The following is a 22,675-nucleotide window of genomic DNA, read 5'->3' on the forward strand; positions in this document are numbered from 1 at the left end:
ATATCTCACTTGTTACTATTATGGGAAAAAACCGCAAAATATTTTCTTCTTTGCTCTTTTCTTGCCGTCTGTTTTCGAAACGTTTGTTTCATTGTTTTGAAGTGGTAAGAGAATGTGACAGGAAGCTGTATTCGACAGGATAAATGTTTATTAACACTATTTCTAGTTTTAGATAGTTTACTGAAAGCAATACTTATAGTTCTGTGGTTTACGTTAGAGGAATGTGAAGCGTTAACTGTATGTCACATCTTAAAGTATAATCTGTCTTCCAATGAACAGTCGTGAAGCAACTACATAAATTGAGTATAACTGTAACAGACTAAACTTTTACTTCTAGGCACATGTCCAATGAAGAAGTGAAGCTATACTCTGACACTGAAGTGTCTGTAAGCTAGACAACATTGGTCGTTGTCGCGAGTGAAATATTCACAATGACAGAAGTGCAGCTCAGTTTGCAAATATGAAGGAACTCTGCATGCATCTATCAACTCTGTCCTCCGAATCGCGCTTTCGAATTGCAGCTCAGGCTGACTGGGTATTACAATTCTCCCGTTGCTTTTGCGTTTAGGAGTGTAAATACGTACATGGATATCCCATACTAGATGTGCGAATTTCTCTCATAATTTTGTTATTCAAATATTATTAAAAATAATGAAGTGCAAATCGTATTCCACTGCTTTCTCGCTTTCATTTCAGAAACAAATTTATCACATTAACTAACCACGTATTTCTGTGAACTGTCGTTTCATTCACAGACGATCTTGGGGACAGCATACTGTGTAGAATAATAAAATCAATATTGCTCTAAAATTAAGCATAGATAAAATTATCCTAATAACACCTTATGAAAATAAAACTTTAACAAAGCCAACTGGACTCCGAAGAAGGCACTTCATGTTGCTTTAGTAACTTGCTCTAGGACGTGATACTGACAGCGCGGCTGCGACTTTCCGAATGTACAGCTTTCAAATATTCGCGCGCACCTGTGTTTGCACCTGCACCTCTGCAGCCGTACAGGAGACAACGCTTTGCGCTTGCGCGACGTTTTTTTTTTTTTTTTGTTTTTTTTTTGTGGTGCTGAAGTCTGATCAACTTCGTTGATTTTTACTTCTGTAGGGAATGGAAGGGGTAAAAATTTTCTCTTTATTTATTTATCCTTCTTTCAGCTTTAGTTTGGGCACACAGAAGGGTCCTTTAACTCGCTGCTTTTGGTGTGTGTTTGAAAACATGTATGTAGAAGTGCTAAAGAACGATATGTCCTTAAATTATGGAGAATTACGTAGGGATATCATTTACGGAGGCTCAAATACTATCGCCTTCGGTACTTTATATTTGTGGTTGCGTAATGGTTCTATCACACCTACTGTGGTGAGTTGTAGTGTACTGTCACGTATCATGTCCAACTTCCGAAATAAGGTTCGTGCCTTCTCCTTGACCTTGTCTGAGAGGTAAGATTCGCTTAAGGCTCGATGAATGTCATGATTTCGGATCCACCATTGGGCTCCTGTGATCCATCGTAGGCATCTGCTTTGAACAACCTGTAGCTTCTTGTAGTTAGTGGCACACGTAGTATCCCAAGAGGTCGATCCATACAAAATAGATGGTTCGACTGTGGCATGATACAACTGGAGTTTCGTGCGTTGGCTGAGGTATGAGCTCTTCAGAAATGGGAGGAGAGCTCCCAGCATTTTGAGGCCAGACGTCTTCTTCTCCATAATGTGATGACTATACAACAGTTTGGCGTCCAGATGCACTCCCAGGTATTTTACAGTTGTTGCCCAGGGGAGTGGCTGGTCTGATATCCGTAGGCGTGCATTGACGATGGGTCTCCGACGTGTGAAGACAATAACTTTGGTTTTCTCTGCATTGACCGTTATTTTGTTCATGTGGGTCCAGTGGTCCACTAAATCTAGTTGGCGCTGCATCCGTGTGACGAGGTGGTCCATTCTGGTGCCTGCAGTCAGGAGCGCTGTGTCGTCGGCATAGAAACTGGCAGTAACATGTGGCACCGTCGGGAGGTCGTTAATATATAAATTAAACAGCAGTGGAGATATGACCGATCCTTGTGGAAGTCCTTCAAGGACAGGCCGTGTTGTTGAATTCTTGTCGTCAATGCGAACATATAATCTGCGATCCTGAAGAAAATTATCGAGAAGTTTTAAGTAGCAGTCTGGTAGAGGAGTGGTACGTCGGAGCTTGACGATCAAGTTGCGTCGCCATACTTTATCGTAAGCCTTCTCTATATCGAGAAATACTCCAATAGTATGTCGTTTCTTGCTGGAATTGCCTTGGATACATTCCGTGATGTGCAGTAGTTGTAACTCAGCCGATAGCTTCGCCTGGAAGCCAAACTGCTCCGGTCGGATGATGTTGTGTGCCACAAGGATGTCCAGCATGCGTTCCAGTAGGACACGTTCCAGGACCTTTCCCAGCGTCGGCAGTAAACTTATGGGTCTGTAGCTGTCAGGGTGTGAGAGATCCTTGCCCGGTTTTGGTATTGGCACTATTCTGGCAATCTTCCATGCCTCTGGGAAGTATCCAGTCCTGAGGCAGCTGTTCACTATCCGGGTGAGAAGCACAACAGGCTTTCTCGGGAGGTGTTTCAATTCCGTATTGCTGATTCTATCTGCTCCAGGTGAGGTGTGTTTGCTATACTTGATAATCCTCCGAATTTCCTCCGGCGTTGTCAGCCGGGGCATAGTGTTGATCGGGGCGTCCCGAATAGCTTCCCATTCCGCCGCTGTGTCCTCCTCTGCACGGTGGAGTGCATCATCTCCATCCTCCGTGGGGGGCGTAGTCATCTGTTGTTGGTATGTATCCGCATACAGCTCCGCCTGCGCCAGTGAGTCGTACAAGAGGCCATGGGGTCCTCGAATTGCCCTCTTGGGGGGCTGTTGCTGTCTGAGACTTTTAACTATTCGCCATTCATCTTTGGTGCGTAATAGAAAGTTGTCCATTTTGAGTTCCCACGTGTGTTGCTTCCAGTCCTTAACCTTCCGCCGGAGTTCTCGGGTTAGTCTGTGAGTCTCCCGTCTATCATCCGGATGGCGGTAACGGACCCATCGTTTCCGAAATCGATTGCGCCTTGTCTTAAGTTCCTGCAGTGGTGGTGGAAACTCGTCGTAATTGACTTCTGGTTGCAGGTGCTCCATGAGTGCTCGTTGTTTCGCATTGTTAATCTTCTTCGTGAGTACTGCGACTACCACATCAATCGCTTCTCTGGTAGTAACAACCTGGGTTGGTCGCACATTGTTGTTGAGGTACGCTTGGAACTGCTGCCAGTCGTAAGTTCTTGTCGTCGGCAGTGGGAGTTGCAAAGTAGCCCTCTCTATGAGTCCTAACACCGGTCTGTGGTCCGACGAAAGATCATCCAGCGTCCGCAGTTGGAGATTCGGGTTGATGTTCTTGATTATGGCGATGTCTAGAACATCAGGGTCTTGTGTCTGGACGTAAGGTATCCTCGTCGGTTCCCGTGGTCCATGGACGGAAACATGTAAATTCTCAGCCAGTGCAAACAACATATGTCCTTTTGGGTTAGTCTTACGGGAATTCCAGGCAACATGTTTACTATTAAGATCCCCTCCAAGGAGGATCTTGTCGTAACCCTCTGTAACGGCGTAAAGATCTTCGGGGTGGAGAGGCTTCTTTGGGCTAAGGTAAGCCGCAATACAGGTAATGTTTCCGAGTGTCGTGTGGATTATTACTGCCGTGGCCTCTAAAGTCTGGAGTTGGGGTAAACGTTCTTGGTTGTGACGAATGCATTTTTTGATCAGAACTGCGGTCCCACCACCCCGTTGGTCCCGTCTGTCCGTCCGGTAGATGTGCATGTTCCTCAAGCGGAGGTCGGTTGACTCGCGGAGATGTGTTTCGGAGACAAATGTTACGTCTATCTTGTGGCGATGTAAGAAGTCCTTGAATTCTATTTTCTTCAGTTTCAGGCCGTTGGCATTCCAAATGCAGAAGTTAAGATTCCTCGTGTGATGCCGTCTATCCATTTAGGGTGTTTGAAAAGCTGTCAGTACGCTTTCGATAAGCGAGAGGATAGACGTCAGCTTCTGCTGGAGGGCGGTGAGTAGTTGAAGAATATCTGTTAACGCTGGTGTAAAGGTGGTCGACCAGGCAGATGATGTCTCCACTGGTGTTGGCGTCGGTGGATGGGCATGTATTGCTTCGGAGTACGAGCGCTGTTGTCTTGTCTGTCGTAGTCACTCTGGGTGCCGGTTGTGGTCGAGAGGCGATTGTTTCCAAAGGGAGAGGTGCCGCTTGTTGTTGGGTGGCCGGAATCGCTGCCATGGCCGAGTTCTTAGCAATTATAGGCCGTTGTGGGGTCGACTTCTTTGGTGTCCTTCTAGTATATTTCCGTAGGAGTTCTTGAAATTTGGGGCAGCCACGGAAGGTCGCTGGATGTTCTTGGTCACAATTGGCGCACTTTGGGGGCACCGTCCTAGGATGGGTACAATTCGATGATTTATGGGATCCACCGCAGCGGACGCAGCGTGCTGGCATGCTGCAGTAGTTCGCTGTATGCTCGAAACGTTGACAATGTCGGCACTGGACTGGTCCTTCTTTACTATTATAGGTTTCTATTATCACTCGTGTGTAGAGCAGGTATTTGACATCATAGATCTTGTCACTGTCTTTTCCGGATGGGAGGGTGACTCGGTACACAGGTTGCGGTATCAATTGTTTCGTCTTCTCGTCGCGTTCCTTAAATTGGTAGACTTGTAGCACTTTGAAGCCTTTTTCCTTGAGGGCAAAGGAAAGTTGTTCTTCGGTAACTTCCGCCGGAAGGCGTTTGACAACTACTTTCAGTTCCCTGTCGTCTGGTGCTTGATGCGTAAAATAGGAGAAGCTGTGGTTCGTGAAGAATTTTATTGCACGCCTTTGGTCTTCGAAGGACTCAAAGTGGTATTTGATGCGGTCCTTTTGATATATAGCTTTAAGGTTGCCCTCTAGAAGTCCGTTGAGCGTTTCATTGAGGTGAACGTAATCCTTTGTGTAATAAATTGTGACTGGGGGCACTTTGCGAAGCACATTCTTGTCTCTGTCCACGGCTTCTGCGGCATTAGAAGTCTGTGCCTGCGGTTTGTTGGTGGTTGATGGAGGCGCAGCTTGAGGTGCCAGTGGCGCGAATCGGTTCGTTGTGGGGATGGTCTCCGTTCGTCTCTTAGCCGGGTGGGCTAAGTCCTTGGCTAATGCGTTGCTTCTGCGCCGTTTGTTGTATACGAGCGTAAAGTCCCCCTCTGCGTGTGGGGAGTCGTTGTCGTTTTCTGCTGGAAAGGCCGCTGCCATCTCCGCGTCGTCGACCGTTTGGTGGGAGTGCTGTGATTCGACATCTGAGTCCACAGATGGAGATGCCAAACAGGTGTCGTTATCCTGCTCTTGCGTGTCCCGTGAATAGCGGATAAGGCGTTGTATGTCCTTCAGCGTTTCTTTGTCCTCCTCCCGACATATATCGAGTCTTCTGGCGTAGTCCTGGCGGTCGTCTTCATTGCTGCGTCCGTCGTGATGTGACGTATGACCGACGTCCGAATACGGTTTCGTCGTGTGGTGTGTAGTCTTCTGCGATCGAATAGCGCCTGTCGATCGTCGTTCTATCCTGTCATGAAGCGGTGCCGTAGCCTGGGTCGTCAACCTGGGATCCGTCCAGTGTGGAGCGGCCGCTGGAACGTCCGGCGGGCCAGGCCCAACCGACCGACCAGCGGCCGACTCCGGCTCGTCCGAGGCGTCTGCCCCGGCCGCGCGGGCATCGCCCTCGCTCGTCGGCATCGCGAACTCGACTGAACCACGTCGAGATGTGCAGTGCTTCCGCTGCCAGCAGATTGGCCACGTGGCTAAATACTGCCGGCGCAACCAAGTTGCGTGCATGATGTGCGCGGAGCCGCACGACACCCGCGACTGCACAAAGCCGCGCGACGTAGCGCCGAAGTGCGCAAACTGCGGAGGAAAGTCTGGCGTTTCGGCGCGGGCCCGCCCGTTGCCGGCGCGCCGTAAGGCACGGAAGCTCGCACTGGGGCGTATCGCTTTGCAGCCGGGTGTGCAGCGGCAGTCCTCACAGGGGAAGTGATGCGTCTCTTATAGCCTCTCCTTCCCAAGTGGCTCTTTCCGCCTTCCCGTGGTGCCAGACGCTAAGCTCGGCATTCTGCCTTGCGACATAAGGGAGAGCTGCGACCCAACCCGATGCGAAAGCGAAGGGTGCGTGGCACAGGGGGAGCTGTGTCGAGGGACCGAACACCAGTCCCTTTCTGTTCGCAGGGCACAGTCCAGCAGGTGCTCTGCATGCCGGCGATCTCGTTTGTCGGCGTGGGATCGCGGCGCGAGTCGGCAAGGGTGCTTCGCCGCGCCCCTGGGTAACCGGGGCGTGTTCTGCCAAACCCAGGAGGTGGTGACATCGCCTGGGCCACTTTAGATGGGTCCAGACCGCTGAACGTCTGGGGGACCAGCCCGCCACCTGTGTAGGAGTGGGTCCTTGGCCGAGAGGTGGAAACTCGGGCAAGTAGGCGGCGAAGGGCGAGAGGTGCATCCGCCTCTCTGGAGTGCGGGGTGCAGTTGCCGAGGAGCATCGCGTGAAATCGTCGATGACGGAGACACCGAGGGGGACCAGTGCACTGGTGACGGTGCGCTGAACCCAGCAGCTTGGAAGTGCCCTTGACCTAGGGGCGAAGTTGGTGGGTGAGCTGCAGAAGTCCCCCCCCCCCCATTCCAGAGGAGCCGGTCCGGGGTAAGAGACGGGCTCCCACCCCATTTTTTTTCACTAGTCAATCAATATGGCTACAACTGAGATGAGTGAATCGAGTGCGCTCAAGCGAGCATCTGCGGTGCTTGATCCCTCTCCACAGGACGAGACGGGACTGGCAGAAGACGAAACCGTCACACAGAGACATGCACGTGTCACGCTGCTCTTGGAGCAAAACATTAAGAATGGGAAGATAAGTCAGGCGGCATTGTCTATTATTAAGAACGAGCTGGGTGCATGGGCCATCGCCCACGCCAAGCTTGAAGGCCGCGTAGAGGAGCTAGAAAAGGAGAATGAAAGATTACGAAGGCAACCAACAAAGACTTGGGCTGGAGTGGTCGCGCAAGCACCGCCAAAGCCACAAACCACGAAAGAAACGATCGCCAAGGTGACCAAACGGTCAGATACGGCGGTCTTCCTCAGAACCCTACCAGGCCAAGACACGAGCGTTAAAAAAATACAGGAACTGCTAACCAAAAGTATTGATCCAGCAAAAGATAAAATTAGAATAAATAAGGTTAAACCTAGTAGAAACTCAGTGATTGTGGAGGTGGCTACAGAAGAAGACCAAGAAAAATTGTTAAAGAATCCCAAGCTGAACTCGGTGGTCAAGTGTGAACCGCCGAGAAAAAGGAACCCGCTGGTCGTCCTATACGATGTACCAGCAACAATGACAAACGAGGAACTGTACCTGAGCATAAAGGACCAAAACTTTGACCAAATGAATGAAAATGAATTAAGAATTCTTTTAAATTGAGATTTAAAACGGGACCTCGGGACCGTGATGTTATACATCACGTCGCCGAGGTCACAGCACCTATGTGGAAGCAGATTATAACAATGGGCAGACTGTATGTTGGCTTCCATGCCATTAATATTAGGGATTACCTTGTGGTACCTCGTTGCCATAATTGTGGATACTTGGACCACATTCTAAGGCACTACACCAGGGGGTCGGCTTGCTCCAGGTGCGGCGAAGATGGTCACTCACGAAAAGAATGTAAAGCCGCAAGTGTATGCATTCCTTGCAAAAGGCGTGGGGAGAAAAGCTGCGGAGCCCCAGGACAAAACTGCCCTACATACCGCATGCTCGAGCAGAGACTAATATCTAGAACGGACTATGGCTGAGTACATCAAACAGAACAGGACGCCAAAGCGAAAATCCCCTAGCAAAAGGAGGAGGGATGCCATTAGGGCAAATAGGTTTAAAGAATTCATAAAGTGTCTTTCGAGAGATCCGATACCTGAGACAGTTGACAAAAGTATCCAAACAGATCCACCGAAAATCGATAAATGTATCCAGATGGAAACTACCCCTATGGCTACTCCCTCCTCTCTCAGCAGGGAAGTGAAGCCGACAAAACACCAGCAACGGCAAATGCATCCTGTGCCTGAGGTCCCAGCAAATGAAAGTAACCATAAAGAACAAAAGCCTGTGCAAGAGAGCACAATAACAAGCTCTCTAGACACCCCAGTGGTAAGACTACCACCAGTAGATCCGGTACGGATATACCCAAATTTAGAATTTACAATGCAGCTGGCGAGATTGGAGCAGCCCGCTACCTTGACCACTGCCTTAAGACATGTGGTCCGCGTAGGACCTTCTCGGTAATGGAGGCTGTAGACAGAATACAGCTTAAGTCAGTGAATCTCCCCACCGACTTCGGAGCCCTGCGAGACTTACTAAAGAAAGTGTTCGAGAGAAGAGGAGAAAAATTTGACCTAAATGACATTTACGAACAGTCAGTTTTGGCTAATGGACGTATTACGTATGACTGGAACAAGACATGGCCAGAAGACCACATACATACATACTTTCCGTAGATGACAAAAATTACCATTGGCCAACTCAATACGCATAACAGTCGACTTGTAATGCAGGAGCTGCGAAAGGAAGTGGAGGAGAGGAGGCTGGATGTGCTCTGTCTACAAGAGCCGCACTCCCTGGCTGGAAAAATTGCATTTGCAGCCACGACGTGGCAGGTCATCAGCCAAGGAGATAATCCGAAAGCGGCAATAATAATCACGAACAAAGCCCTGAAAGTAACTACACTATCACAGTTCACTAGTAGTCACTGCAATGTCGTGGAGCTGCTATCTCCCAGTGAAACAATAATATTAATTAATATGTACTTTCAGTACGGAGATAACATTGAAACACATCTTGACCATCTAACTACAGTAACTACGGCATTGCAAGGACGAAGGATGATAATCACTGCTGATATCAATGCAAAATCCCCCCTGTGGCACAGCGGCACAAGGGATACCAATGGAGAGAAAGTAGAGGATTTTATCATGGCATCACAACTAGTGATAGCTAACAAGCCTGGTAATCCTCCAACCTATGTAGGGGGAGGAGGACCAGGCACGAACATTGATATAACTATGGCCACCCCCAATGCAATTAACACAATACAAGAGTGGAAAGTAGAAGAAAACGCCACTACAAGTGACCACAACTAATCACGTTCATTGTGGGTAGAGGAGGGTTCCGCTGGGCCAAGGGGTGGGAGATGCAATTTAATTACAGAAGGGCCGATTGGGAACGACTAGCAAGGGAGTGCGTCATTCCTGCCTTGCCAGAAGGTGGCGTAGACTTTGACATAGACGTAAACGACCGAGCAGAAGAACTGACCAATGCAATAACTAGCGCGGTGAAAGCTGCCGTACGGATCAGGAGGAAGGCCATGGCAGCCTCACCATCACCATGGTCGCCCGAACTTGAGGATATGCGCCGGTCTGTTAGAAGGTTGAGAAGATATTACCAGCGCAGTGTCGTCTGGCCGGAACGGCAAAGATGCCTGATGCAGTATCGGGAGGCTAAAATTCGTTTTCAGAAAGAACTCCAGGCTGTTAGAATACAAAGTTGGGAAAATTTCGTCCAGAGCCAATTGGCATTGGACCCCTGGGGTACACCGTATAAATTAGTACGAGAAAAGATCCGCTCTCCACTGGAATTATCAATAGTCAGGCACGGGGACAGGATGATGGAATCCTGGCAGGAAACTGCTGAGGTCCTCCTCCGGTCCCTGCTGCCTGATGATAGCGCGGATGGGGAATCCGATCAGCAACAACAAATAAGACAAGAAAACCTCAATGAATACACCAACAACACGGCAGTCTACCCTTTCTCGGAGGAAGAGGTGGCTGCCCACATAAAATCACTTAAAAGGGGTAAAGCTCCCGTGCCAGACGGCATTGTAGCTGAGGTGGTGCAATTCCTAGCTCCCCAGCTAACTGCACCACTCACTCACCTATACAACGAATGTCTGATGCAACAGAAAATTCAAAGGATGTGGAAGTCTGCGAATGTAGTCATCATTCGGAAAGGGTTAGACAAAGATCCAACAAATGTAAAATCCTACAGACCAATCTGTTTGATTAACATACTAGGAAAAATATTAGAAAAGCTACTAGCCGACAGACTGGCTGCACACAGAGTGCTGCGTGGGGTGAGCGACAGGCAGTTCGGCTTCAGGCCCGGGCGGTCGACATCTGATGCAATCGCCCTGGCCGCTGAGGTCTGTGGCTCTACCCCACATAAGTACGTGGTGGGCATCATGGTTGACATCAGTGGAGCCTTCGATAACCTGTGGTGGCCTTCGCTCTTCTCCTGCTTGCGGGAGAAGGAGTGCCCAGGGCCGCTATATGGTTGTCTGAGGAGCTATTGCGAGGAACGGGAGGTCTGGCTATCATCTTCTAGCAAGAGGATTGGAAAATCTGTAACAAAGGGTTGTCCTCAGGGTTCCGTGCTAGAGCCCCTGTTTTGGGACATCCACATGGAGCCTTTACTAGACACCCTACAGCAAAGTGAAGAAGTGCTAGAGGTGATAGCCTATGCAGATGACCTCCTCCTGTTGGTCGGTGGCCGTAGCCGCGAAGACATTGAACCTAAAATAGAGAGTGCCCTAAACAAGTTACAACTATGGTGCCAAAATACCAAAATGACGGTGTCACCAAGTAAGTCCACCTACTTGCTATTGAAGGGACAACTAATCCGTAACCCGACTGTACGAATCGACCGCTCGCCGGTTCTACGGAGACGTGACGCGCAATACTTGGGCATCATCATTGATGAGAAGTGGAATTTTGGGAAACACATAGAAACTGTAACCCATAAAGCCCTCCAAACACTGAACAACCTCATATCCATAGGACATCAAAGATTTCATCTTCCACCTCATCTTATAAAACTTTATCACAGCAGCATATTAACATCGATAGTGGGTTCCGGCTCGGGAGTCTGGGCACACAGGCTCACGAGGGTGGTGCCCGCCATGACAGTAAGAAGGGTTCAGAGGAATATGATTCTTAGATCGGTAGGGGCTTACAGAACAACACCAGGGGGAGCACTACTAGTCATAATGGGGCTTTGCCCCTTGGACATCAAAATCAGGGAGCAAAATCAAGAGCTGTGGGACGCAGATGACACAGGGTGCAGGACACATGAGTTGATACCAAGCATCAGGGAACGGCTGAGAATGAAGTACTTTGAACCCACCAGAGGACTAATCCATTTTCTTACTGGACATGGACCTTACCCGGCATACTTATGTCGGTTCGGGAAAAGGGCTACACCCGCGTGTGAATGTGGTGAACTGGAGGGCACTCCCGATCATGTGATTTACGAGTGCCCCCTCTTCAATGATGTTGCTTCTACATTACGTGACCAACTACCAGACCATGACACTTACCATCTGATAAGACAAGAAGACACCTTCCAAACACTGAACAGACTTGCTAACGAGGTATCACAGAAAGTGTTGAGAGAATATTTGAGGGAACAAAACTAAGAAGCACAGATTACGACAAACACGTGCCCTTTTCCCATACCGCCTGTGCGTGGATAGGCCGACCCTTCAGTCTGGAATCCGCCACGTACGGATTAGGGGGAATGGGGACTAAAAATAACCTGGATTTGACAATACACTGGAGATGACGTAGGTTAGAACTAGTTAGTAGGAATTAGACCAGAAATCTAGATTTAGGAACCTGCAGCGATTAACATCCTGGCCTGCCCAGTGTCAGGGGCACGCCCATCGGGATTAGCTCGATGGGCAAGGCAATAAAGTAGGTTTGTACATTGCTGACACATCTGTGACGCTGCAGGAAGTAGAATGTAGGATTAGCTTAAAACATCTTAGGAGTTAAAATAAATAAATATAGCTGCCCATTGAAAGCAGATTGTAGCTGTAGCTCACAACTCATTATATTGTAATTAGCTGCTAATTGTAACTAACAGTAGCAAGTAAGACCCACTAATCAGATAAGGAGGTGAGTTGAGATGTATAAATATTATTGTTGATGGTAAATAAAGATTAAAAAAAAACTGCGGAGGAAAGCACGTCGCGAGATTTCGTGGCTGCAGTTACATTGCTAACTGGGGTCGCGGAGGCAACAAGAAGAGAAAGAGGAAGCGACGTAGAAACCGTTCCGACCGCGGGCCAGCGCTTGCGGCAGGGACAGACCAGCAGCAGCAGGGGGCCCCTCCGCCCCCCGAAAGACGCCACCATGATGACGCTGTGCCGCACAACAAGCTTCGTGCGGCCACAGAAGCCGCAGTAGCGGACCTCAAAGCCGCATTCGCGGCAGAGAGGACCGCCCTACGAGACGAGTTGGCCGCGGCTCATCGGGAAATCCAGCGGCTGCGGGCTGAAGTGGCTTCTGCCGCCAAAGCCCTGCGGCTCACCCCACCTGCTCCAACCCCACCGGGGCGGGAGCCCACAGAAGAAATGGACGAAATGGAAACGGACCCAGATCCAGCACCGCCACCTCCCAAGAAGAAGATGGCGATGCGGATCTCCAAGGACCTGGAAGGGTTGCTTGCATTGGCCGCCTCCGAAAAGGTTGAGGCAGCCACCAAGGAAAACGCAGCCCCGGTCTCCGTCAGAGAACAGAAGAAGGCTGTTTCACGACAGCCAACAGTCGTCCAGACCGTACCACGAGACGCCGTGGACGATCTCGCCATCCTCCTAGAGGGGGGGAGTTCGTTCGCCGAGCCACAACGCAGTCGGCGCGTTGGGGCCAGAGAAGCCAAGAAGAAGTCGATATCCGAACCTATCCCAATCTCAGTTCAATCCACACCCTAAATCATACCAGAATTATCCTTCCAACACAATCCTACCAACATCCAAAGAAACACCATTCACGATTCTCCTAAACCCATCATTTCGAAACCCTTATTTTCCGACAGAAGGTATGGGCTCGAGCAGTCCCGGTCCTTCGAATCACAAACGAGGGATACAGATATCCCATCCGACACTCCACTCCGCCCGGACGGGTTGGCTCGCGCCGGACCGTTGTTACGCGGGCTGGATGGTATGATGCGCCGTCGGTCCGGAGGCGGTGGTCTGCGTCCTGCAGCACGGCGTTTCTCTCTCCGTGGGGTGACTGTGTGCCAATCATAATCGTTAACAGAGGCTTTTCTGTTAGTAGCACTCCCTGCCTGAGCGGAAACGGAGTGACTGACTGGGGCCACTCGACGTAACCGTCGGCAGCGCAGAGGGAATGCGCGTGTACGTCTGCAGTAGAGAGCCTGTATAGGGAGAGAGTGGCCAACCGGACGATACGGCGGCCATTTTTCTGCCAAACTGCGGACGGGACTTTTGATGGCCAGTAGTGGAGTACACACTCAGCGAATCAAAAGCACAAGACAATATGGCGAAATCATTCGTTAAATGCCTTTCTTTACAGCTATAATATACTCATAGTAGCCTACTACATACAGCACAGGAAAATTTGATACAGTAGCTGTAAAAATTATTCGTTACTTGAATTTATCTCCTTTAAAGCTCGTTTACTAGACATACTGCAATGAAAGTAACGTAAATAGAAAAAATATAGTGTATAGCATATGTTTTATATCGGAAGTGCATAACGCTAAAGATTTAACGTACCTGTATGACGTCAGATGAATGAAAGTCGTAAGCAGTTGCCTTCTTGTGACATGCAAAAAGTGTGAGCGTATTAGTACTTCTTGTCACGTCTTCAAACTATTTGCGTGTCCCAAATAAACAACTGCTTACGACTTTACTGAATACCTCTCGTAGATAACAAACGAAAAAGATTACAAAAATCGGGTAATGTTAAATGTAGGCTACTGTAATAACGACCAAATATAACAAGAAAACTACCGTATCCCTTCTACCCCACAGTAAGTAGGCCTATTAAAAACTATCTTCAAGAGTTGGTTGGTTGGTTGTTTCGGGGAAGGAGACGAGACAGCGAGGTCATCGATCTCATCGGATTAGGGAAGGACGGGGAAGGAAGTCGGCCGTGCCCTTTGTAAGGAACCATCCCGGCATTTGCCTGGAGCAATTTAGGGAAATCACGGAAAACCTAAATCAGGATGGCCGGACGCGGGATTGAACCGTCGTCCTCCCGAATGCGAGTCCAGTGTCTAACCACTGCGCCACCTCGCTCTATCTTCGAGAGTACCTACAATTATTTACTACGAATAATGTTTCACTAACCACGACAACTGCGGAAAACGTGCTAACATCTTGCCTGCGTCAACAGTCAGGCAATAATACTGAAACCAAAATAATAATTATTACAGGAACTTTTCGTTTCCAGCAAGGACTGTCAGATATTGGCTTCAGAAAAGCTTATGATGCTACCAGTATGCACGAACTGTTAAAGAAATAACAGCTTAAAAATGCAGTAAATTGTAATAGGCCTACCTGTTTTGCGTGACTGAAAATATTTAAAAAAACTGACATCTTACAATCAGAGTTTTCTGGCCAAAGTGAAGAACCAAACTTTTTATAGGCGTAACTGAATATTTCGGTTAATATATACCATTAAGAAAGTTGTACCTGGACTTTATTACAAGAGTTACTCATTCCTTCCTGGCATCGTTTACGAACGTCTGCAGAATGAATTACAGATGTCAAAAACAATACTGTACAATTACTAACGTGTTTACTTCAAACATGTAGGCCTACCGACTTCATCACAAATAGCTTCATTATTTCAACTCGTATTTGAGATCGCAGACGCTAATTACGTTCTAAAACGATAAACTAAATCGAACGTGCATGCGCAACGCATTGCAAAAAATGGTTCAAATGGCTCTGAGCACTATGGGACTCAACTACTGAGGTCATTAGTCCCCTAGAACTTAGAACTAGTTAAACCTAACTAACCTAAGGACATCACAAACATCCATGCCCGAGGCAGGATTCGAACCTGCGACCGTAGCGGTCTTGCGGTTCCAGACTGCAGCGCCTTTAACCGCACGGCCACTTCGGCCGGCCAACGCATAGCAGGTCTCTCAATAATTCAAATACCTTTTAATCGTTTCCAAAAGTCCTCTGAACTTCAGTTCAACTCAAAAGCTAACATAGGAAGCGCGAGAGACGTTTGGCAGAAAATGGCACCAAAGCTAATCAACCAATCATGGGCAACTTCACCTATGGCCACTCTCTCCCCATACAGGCTCTCTAGCCTGCAGCAGCCGAACGACGTGGCCAGCGCACGCCACTGGGCACAGAGGCCGGCGCAAGCAACGGCGAGCCGCGGCTTTTACCAGACTCTGCACCTCTGGCCGGAGCGACGCGTTCGGCGGCAGGCGTCGGCAGCGTGCTGCCTTCATCTCCTGAACTGCGCTCGGCACTCGTGGCGACGCGGCTGACGTCGCAGAGCGTATCGACAGGGGGATGCCAGACTACCGCGGCGTGCGCACACACGGCTCGCACGACGCGGGGGCAGCAACCACCGCCGTCCTGGATGTCGCAGACACCTGCCCACTCACACAAGGCGAGGGCAAGGCAGTCTGTGAGCCCACCACGCTGCTGCGGGTCAGGACCGCCGCGTAGGTTAATCCTAAGTCCAGCTGGTCTGTCCTACTAGCTTCGGGGACCGGACTGGTCTGTGGCCATAGCCCCTCTCTATTATCTAAGGCTAGGCGGCCTGTGGTTCTAACTTCCCGGGCCGATGTCGCCTGGGGCTTTCGCCCAGCACTAACTAAGGATAAGGGCCCGTCCTCCTAGCTTCGGGGGCCCTCGCCTGTGACCTCCCGCCGGCCGACCTCTCTGGGTGCCCCAGAGTGCCGGACACAGCATCGTGTCCCATACTCACTCTCCCCCGACCGGCATCGCCAGGGGTAGCGGATGCTGCATTGCAGATCCGCAGATGGCCGCTTTCATCTTCAGCCGCGGGTCGCGTCGGCCGCAAAACTCGCACTCGAAAACGGGAGTCTTTTCCGGGTCGTGCAGCCTTCTGTATTGGAGGAGAAGGGCCGAGTGGTCCTTATACTCGCCAAAGGTTGGCCTGCCGGCAGCCTTGGTAACGAAGCAGATCCGGCAGCGGAAGACCTCCGTCGGCAGCGTCACCACCAGCTCCATCGTTCAAGTCGCGGACCTGAAACAGAAAAATAAACGCGACCGCTTCTCGGTGCAGAGATCGGTCCATTTTAGCCCATATTAAGTTTATAAGAACAGATTTTTTAGTCATTGAGGTAATACTTGGGAAGGAACGTAGGAGAGGTTCACAGTCGGTAAGGAGAAAATAGCCGCGAAGGTGTAGCACTACGGCGGCTGCCGGACACCGGAGCATCACACTTCGGGCCGACGTAACTAAGAATTATCTCGGAAATATAAGATCTTGGGTTCTGGCCAAGATGGAGAGAGTCATAATCTTGTGTTTAGCCCCAGTGGAGACCCAGACGTAGCTGGCCGGGGGAAAAAAAGGAAGACGAGCAGAGTGGAAGGCTCATACGTCGCTACCAACTCTGCCGCCGGTGTCGACAGCAAAGGCTGGACACACAGGAGACCGGTCTGCATCTGCCTCCCTGCAGATCGCTGAACCTCGATCGAGGAAGGGCCAGATGGGGCCTGAGCATCTCGCAACCCTCAGTCATAATCGGGAGATAAAGAGGGAGGAAGTATTCAATGCAGGGCAGGTCCGGCAGTAACACCGGCAGTTGCTACCCTCACAGCAAGGCCGGCCACGTTCCGGAGCCTGCTGCTGAGGCTTCGCCATATTCGGGTGCTGGAAGACCAGTGACTAAAGAAAATACATCGCATATAAGTGTGTTTTTTATCCGACCTTGCCAGCATTAAGCTGATAAGAACAGATTTTTATTTATCGAGATAATTCTTAGTTACATTTTTACGAAGTATAAATTTAGGAAAAGAATATTCATGACTCTATACAATGCGAGTTTTACAGTTTTAGCAAGTTTAGATAAAATTTAGAGAAACGGTTCTAACCGTACTTAAGTATTGTATTACTATTCTAGTTCGTGGGTTAAGCCCACTACTTAAATATTGAGAGACCGCGTTAGGCGCCGGTACTTACGTATGTCATCCTTAAGAGTATTACCGCGATAGGCGCGGCCTTACTTATGTCAGACCACGGTAAGTTGGACCTAATTTAGGGGCTATTTTATTTTTCCATTCTTCTCCATGCCCTGACAGCACACTGCACATGCACGGCTGCCAGCGGCTGGTGCGCCACGCACGCAGGCGGGTCACACTCAGCCGGACTTCTCCCCTCTGTCCGCCTTGCGGCATACGTCACTGGGGTGTCGTGGCAGGAGGGCGTTGCTTCCCACGCTGGCTGGAGACTGCCGGGCAGTAGGCACACGTTTGGCGCCGCCTAGCACCGCGCCAACCGAGGTGGGGGCCATATTCGGCGGACACCACGGAGGGAGGGGCACCAGGCAGCACCGCACGCACCGCTACTGACTCGGCACTGCTGCAGTGCGGCGCGAAGATGGTGTAGCGCCGAAGGTCCCGCGTCGTGGAGGAGAATCTCGACACCGACGTCACGAAGGCACCGACCTCGAAGTTCTCCGACGACTGCAGTCTCGAGGGTCTCGCAGCCTGACGTCAGAGCACGCCACAGCCTAGGGGGACACATACTGGCGGTAGCCAATAATGTGTTCCATATGAATGTCGCGGGACCACTTGATGGTGTCAGACACCATCAGCCGCCGCATCAGTTGGCAGTAGCGGCTAGCGATGCCTAGGTGCCGGAGCACTGCATCGTTCTGGCGGTCCCACGCCCCCAGACTGCCGACAACCAGGGCGTCGACAGTGACGGAATAGCCGCGAGTGGCTAATCCGCGAGCAACGTCGGCGTACTTTATCTTCTTCAGTTGCCGAGCGTTGTCGAGCGCAATCCGCCTATTCTCGAAGGGGATCGTCACATCGACGATGGTCACAGTCTTCGCGGCCTCGTCAGTTATTACGAGGTCCGGACGCAGCCCACTGCTGTTCCCTATGACAGCTTGGTTGATCCTGATGTCAGGAACAGCAGTGTTTCCTCTTCTTGGCCGTCCAGCGACTGCTGCCGCGAGGCGGTTGAGGACCGCGTTGTGGCGATACTGCAGGGCTGCTGAGTGCACCATAGACGCGTTGATCACGTGTGGGAGCGTCTCATTGTTGTGGCCACAGCGTCGGCAGGCTTTGTTGTTGTTTGCCCGCCCATCGAAGCGGCGACAACCGTTCAGAGGCACGACTCCGAGCCTGGCGCGGTGAATGAAGCGCCAGTCTGCGAAGCGAGTGTATTTGCCTCCCGCCATGAAGTGGTTGGACGCTGTGGACTCCCTGGTGCACTCGAATACCTTCCCCTGGTCAGGTTTTCTGAGTAGGAGGTTGGGCAGGCGCTGCCTCAGACACTCGCGGAGCGTCCGTGAGAGAAGACGTTTGGCGCCCCCTCCCACCCGGACCTGCTCGACGCCAGTGTTGGCGGTGCGTCCCACGCTGCCATCATCGTGCTGCGGTCCATCGCGGCCATCTTCGAGGTGTCGTGTAGTCCCAGGCGCCGCCCCCTCCGTGGCCGGCTGCGTCACCCCTCCGATGCCGCCGTGTTCCGCGTCGTCAGCGATGGCGGGTCGGCCGTTGACCTCCACCTGCAACTCAGAGAGCAGTTCACTCCAGCGCCAGGTGACGCCACGCGGCGCTAGGCGCCTTGTGGCGTTCCTGACGCGTGTCCACAGTGACTGGATGTCGCCTCCGTCACGTGCGAGGTGACCCTCAGTGCTGCCGCTCAGGTAGGTGGCCAAGTCGGGTCGACTCGGCTCCCTCCCCAGTCGGCGGCGCGCGGCCGTAGATAGAGTGGCCCAGGCGATGTCGCGGACGGTGGCGTCGTCGCAGTGCAGCATGCGGAAGCCGTGGACGATCGTCGAGACGACCGCAGCGTCAGGCCGCATCCTCGCTCTCCCAGCGCGAGGTACAGCTGTTCAGTGGACGCACGCTGTGGAAGGAAGAGCCATGATTTGACAGCCGCTTTCACTGCCTTGTCGAGTGCAGATAGCGGCCCCTTGCGTACCGCTCCACCCCGAATGACAAAGTCAAGCCTAGGGAGGAGGAAGACACGCACAGCGTCAATCTTCTGCCAGGGAGCCAGCAGGGAAGCGTCCAGGTGCTGCAAGTCACGTCGAATTGCCGCGATCGCATCCGTTGGCGTCTGCGAGACTTTGTACCCGGTGGGAACGCCAAGATGGAGGTAGGCGTCACCCGCACCGAGCACGGCTGGTTCTCCCCCTTGCAGGGCGAATACCGAGGCTAGTGTCTGCCGACGGCGGATGTGAAGCGTGGCACACTTCGACGGCTTGAAGGTAAGCCCGGCCCACGTCGCCGCCTCACCCACAACATTGAGGAGCGTCTGCATCGCCTCTGAATCCCGCGCCAGAAGCACGATATCGTCCGCATACGCCAGTGCACTCACACTGACGCCGCTAAGCGGAATACCACACTCATTTCTGAGCGAGGTTGCGGCGCGAAGTACCGGCTCGAGCGCGAGGTTAAAGACGATGGGCGACAGTGGACAGCCCTGCTTGACCCCCGCCTGGATCTCTATCTCCTCCGTTAGTCCGTCAGATGTACGGACGCGGGTGGAGCAACCATTGTACATATCGGCAATTAGCTGATGCAATTGCTCTGGCAGTCCCATCCTGCTCAGTACTCCAAGGAGGTGAGCGTGAGGCACTGAACCGAAGGCATTCGCCAGATCGAGCCAAGCAAAGCATGCTTGGCCTCCCCTGCGCCTTGCATCATCAATTGCCGTCTGCACAATGAAGTTGTGCTCGTAGCAGCCTTCAAACGTGCGGAAGCCCTTCTGTTCTGGGGAGAGCAGGTTCAAACGCTCTGCCCAGAGAGAAGTGCGGTCCGCAACGATTGCAGCAAAGAGCTTAGAGATGGTAGAGCTCAATGCTAAAGGCCGCCAGTTTGTCACATCCGAGACGTCCCCTTTCTTGTGGATGAGGACGGTAGTGGATATTTTCCACTGCACCTGAGTCTTCCGCTCATTCCAGCAGCGCGAGAAGATCTTAGCTAGCACGTGGCAGCCAGGATCCTCACGTCGCAAGTCCGAGTAGGTGACTCCGTCTGACCCAGGAGCAGTATTGCTCGCCTTCTGGAGCCGCTGTTGCACCTCTGAGGGGGTGATCGGCGGCAGGACCTCCTCGCTGACATCAGGAGGCATGGTGGCGGCAAAGTCCGGGACAGCAGCTGGTGCATCTGAAACAGAAAAGTCAGATTTAGCATATACTTTCTTGAAGTGCTCCGTGAGCACGTTGCCATCGATTTGGCAGTACGCCGACGTCTCGCCAAGGACGCGCTGCATCGCCTTGCGCCGGTCCGCGCGGTACAGCTTCTGAATCTCAGACGCTGCATTCGCGTCGTACCGACGCTCGGCGGCCGCCGCGCGCCGTGCGCCACGTCCACCGCGCTGCCCACCGCGGCCGCGTGTAGGGGCAGGGGGAGGGGGATTGGCAGCAGCGTCGGCGCGGCCCTGGCCGCGGTGCGCTGCTGCTGGTGGCCCATCCTGTCGATCTCCGGCTGCCTGGCGTTGTGGCTTCGTCTCGGCGATCTCGGAGATGAAGTCCTCGACGACAGCGACGAATGCGTCCCACGGCTGGTCGTGGGCGCTCTCCAGGGCCGCCAGCCAGCACCGCTGCCTCTCCGTTAGCCGAGCGTCGGCTGGGGCAGGGGAGGGCGGAGCTGCCTCGGTTGCGCCCTGTACGGAGGGTACAGGAGGGTTGGTCAAGTTTGGTGGAGGACAGGAGTTTTGCGGCGTAAGGTTGGGAGTGGGACGGTTGTTACGGCGTCGGCATCTCCTCTTCTTGCTGCCATGTCTCGGAGATGCAGCTGCAGTCCCTCCGTTCACGTCGCGCCGCCCCGTCGTCTGCGTCGGTGGTGGTGCCGTGCTGCCATCTGGCGTGGGTCTCGCAGTGCTGCTTTCAGTCGCCGCGCCGGTGACAGGTGGCGCAGCGGTAGCAGCGGGGGTCGGTGTAGCTTGCGCCGGCCTGGCGCTCGGGTCGGGCGCACCGCGGCTGGTGTTCGCCGCGCCGCCAACAGATGGCCGAGCGGTCGCCCGCGCCCTGTCGCCGGAGCGAGATACACGAGGTGTAGCTCGCGCCGGCCGCCCAGACGCGGCCCTGAGATTTACAATTTTGTTTTGCTTTGTGACCGGCCGATTTGACCGAGCGGCTCTAGGCGCTACAGTCTGGAACCGCGAGACCGCTACGGTCGCAGGTTCGAATCCTGCCTCGGGCATGGATGTGTGTGATGTCCTTAGGTTAGTTAGGTTTAAGTAGTGCTAAGTTCTAGGTGACTGATGACCTCAGATGTTAAGTCCCATAGTCCTCAGTGCCATTTGCCATTTTCGTTTGTGTAAACTTCACGAAAATAAATACATTTCTTTCATGTTTTGGTCATATAAGCAATCTTTTACATTCATACATGAACTCCTTAATTACGAAACATTTGTGTTTGTTGGTGATCTTCACTTTGAACAGTTAGTATGAGCTACGTCGTTGTTACGCGATGTACGCTGCGTGTGTCCCTTACACACAAAAAAAACAATTCGAAAATTTGTCCGATACATCAAAATAATCGGTTGTGGTCCCACTATAATGTGCTCCAATTTGAACCGAAGGTTTGAGTTTGGCAAGGAGCTGCATTTGTTTTAAAAACGCCATATAAGACTAGACGGTGTTGAAGAGCTGACGCAGCAAATATGCTATCTCAAAACCCTACCCAGTTTCTGAAGCCTTTGGAGAACTTTGCTGAAGGTGGGAATCACAAGCCTCCAACAGTTCACGAGACCACATCTTTACGAAACGCAGTACCAGACCAGATGAATGGCGTTAACAGTATCTTACAAAATAGAGCAGTTGAGCTTCAAATGGCTGTGGAATTTCTGAAATCGTTACAAAACTTCGTAACATCACAAAGTGGAAAAATGACAGCGAAATACACGATGATGGTAACACGGAGGAAACTGTGGTTCGTGGAAGAGAGATGATCATGACTGATATTTACGTACCAATAGTCAAGTTACGCTGAGAATTTCCTCATTGTATAAACGCTTAAAAGAAAGCTCTTTCCTGTATGGGTTTTTCGCTGAGTTCTGAGTGAAGTCTGTTGCCGAATTTAAGGTAGGTGCCCATAGCAACAAATAGATTCCTTGAAATCTGTTCTGCGGACTTTGAAGTGAATTTTGAAGATGAAGTGGTACATTTTAAGTATTTCATCTGGGAAATTGTTAAAAGTGGAGAAAAAAATTCCAGCTTCGTGGTCATATCAAGACGTGTATTAAAAATCAGAGTTCCCAAATGTTGTGAAAGTGTTAAAAATTTATTTATACCTCAGTTACGAACGCTAGAAGGTAGTGAATTTATTCAGAACCAAAACTCCTGTACATTCGTCATCGATCTTCAATGGTGCAAAGACGGCGGGCATAATGACAATTGAAAACGGTGTCTTGTGGAAAACAGACTAAAAAAATATTATGAAAGTTAGTACTGAAATAAAATTACGGAAAGTAGACGTTAACATATTGGCTGAATAAAACCAATTCTGTTTTACGATTTCAATTTCGAAATGTAACACTGTTTAATGACACCTGTAATTTATTTTCTGTAGGGTATTATTAATTATTGTTGTTTGTTTAGTTCAATAAACTGTATCTACTACATTAATC

Source organism: Schistocerca serialis, chromosome 3 (genome assembly GCF_023864345.2).
Source record: "Schistocerca serialis cubense isolate TAMUIC-IGC-003099 chromosome 3, iqSchSeri2.2, whole genome shotgun sequence".
Taxonomy (NCBI): Eukaryota; Metazoa; Arthropoda; class Insecta; order Orthoptera; family Acrididae; genus Schistocerca; species Schistocerca serialis.